Source organism: Octopus bimaculoides, chromosome 5 (genome assembly GCF_001194135.2).
Source record: "Octopus bimaculoides isolate UCB-OBI-ISO-001 chromosome 5, ASM119413v2, whole genome shotgun sequence".
In the NCBI taxonomy this organism is placed as follows: domain Eukaryota; kingdom Metazoa; phylum Mollusca; class Cephalopoda; order Octopoda; family Octopodidae; genus Octopus; species Octopus bimaculoides.
The window spans coordinates 36494520-36497148 of record NC_068985.1 but is presented as its reverse complement, the minus strand read 5'-3'; positions in this window follow the sequence as shown (position 1 = coordinate 36497148).

Genomic DNA, 2629 nt, shown 5'->3' with positions numbered 1-2629 from the left:
GAACAGCCTGCTTGTGAAATTAACGTGCAAGTGGCTGAGCACTCCACAGACACGTGTACCCTTAATGTAGTTCTCGGGGATATTCAGCGTGACACAGTGTGACATGGCTGACCCTTTGAATTACAGGCACAACAGAAACAGGAAGTAAGAGTGAGAGAAAGTTGTGGTGAAAGAATACAGCAGGGTACGCCACCATCCCCTGCCGGAGCCTCGTGGAGCTTTAGGTGTTTTCGTTCAATAAACACTCACAACGCCTGGTCTGGGAATCGAAACCGCGATCCTATGACCGCGAGTCCGCTGCCCTAACCACTGGGCCATTGCGCCTCCACTTCTTTCTAAAATAACACTCACAAAGCAGAATGTAACTTCACTTGGCAATGGTTGCATTTTTAATTTACTATTATGTGACATATTTCATAAACATTTTTTGAAAAGTAGAGAAATAACGTTGCATTTTGCTTATATAAATACCAACAAAATTCTTCTTAAAAGACGCTGTAATTGTGTTTGGTATATAACTTTGTCATAGTGATTTCTCCAAAATGGTTAGGGAATTTTCCTCAGATAGAAAGAAACTTCAGATTTTTTTTTTCTTAAGCAAAGGAGAAAGAATTATGACGTTTACAATTTTCCCAATAAACTTCCTGAAAATAAATGAAATAAAACACTTGCAATCGGTAATCGGAACACGATACTGCACTTCATCTTAATGACGCTTATGAATTTGTAAACAGTCTGTATAGCATTTCATAATTTTATCGACTCCTGAAAGGCTGAAAGGTGGAGTTGAGGACGGCAAGATTTGAACTTAGAGCGTAAAAGGGCCATAAATAAAAACCATAAGCATTTTCTTTGGCATTAGTGACTCTACCAAGCGGCACTGTGGCTGACTGATGTTTATATTTACGAACGTCACAAAATGAATTTTCCCATTCATCCCAAGTACCTTCGCCTCACGCCTACAGTCTCTCTCTCTCTCTCTCTCTCTCTCTCTCTCACACACACACACACACACTGCATCAGCATAGATAACCACTTTGTGGGATAAACACTGTGCTGGCATACACACCAGAGACATGGAATGGGGAAGCAGAGCGAGTCTTGTGTTGCTTCAGTGAGATTTACTGAAATCAAAATTAGCTCACATTTAACAGGCTCATGAGCCAATAGTGCAACCAAAATCCATTTCAATTTTATATAAAGGGAAACAACTTAGTATATTCAAGGGAAGTAACTTTGAATAATTTCGCTTGTCGCCACAGAAAATTGTTAGCATAAATCCACGAGTATAATCCGCATTTTTTTCCCCAGAATTTAGAGGTCAAAATCCCTAGTGCGTACTATATACGAGGTTAAAAATGAAAACTATTTTCTAAGCAATGTCCGAGTCTCTATTTGCTGTCCGGCAATGTTTATTCAGACGCATTTTGTGATGTCGGGCTTGTAACTGATAGTGATAAATATGTAAAGGCAATTTACTTAATATTTATTTTTCACTGACGTTATTACTGTTATTACAAAGTGCACAAAAAAGCTACACGTTTGCATTATGTTATATATACAATAATAATAAAGGACGTTGCCGTATATATGTTTACAAACCAAGGATGTTATATAGACGTCTTTGATTCAAGTTAGAGAAGGGGTGCGTATTATACACAAGGTTTAGGTTTTTCAGAGGTACAGCCCCCTAAAAATCCCCTGTGTATTATACTCAAGGGCGGACTATACTCGAGGATTTACGGTAATTTAATATAAAGAAAATTGCTCCTAAAACAGTATCTATAGACATAGTATCAAACATCTCTTTGTTTTTAAAAACTTCCGGAGTTGTTTCCCTTAAGTAAGAAAAATTCAAAATGGCTCGTCAAATTAAAAAAATCTTAGAATATTTTTTTAATGAAAAATAGTAAAGGATACATTCACAAATAAGAAAATAAAGCGAAGCAAAATTTCAAAAATAATCAAATCGATATGAAAATCGTCTTACAAATATTTTAGAAGTATGTAAGCATGGAAAAAAACATGTCGACACAAGGTTACAAAAACATTATGCCATTTTCCTCAAAAATAAAAGAAAAAAATAAGTTGGTTTGGATTGTCGGTTGAACAAATATCCCTAAGGAAATTATACAAATGCATTCCAAAGTAGGTAAACCATTGACTTTAGATACCAAAACATCTGATGTAAATGAATCTGATTGTAACACAAGCCGAACGGAATCTGGAATTTTATCTGGAATTACATTGAAAAAATAAATATGAATAAATAAAAGAAACGAGGTTTCGAATAATTGTAATACAGACTTTTGGTATCTTAAAATCTGGGAACTGCATTTAAAATTGATCCGGTCTCAAGCGCATCTCACAACTGGTTATACATTTCTGTTCGGGTCATCAACAAATTGCAACATTGATCATAAGCTACTAGTATTAGCATAAACGAAAATTTAATTCAGTCTTTTAATTTCAAATTTAGAATCAATAACATGGTATCTGATATTTACCAGAAATACCCAATACATACATACATACATACATACATACATAGACACCATACCATACATACACACACATATATGTACTTATATATATGTATATATATATATATATATATATATATATATAT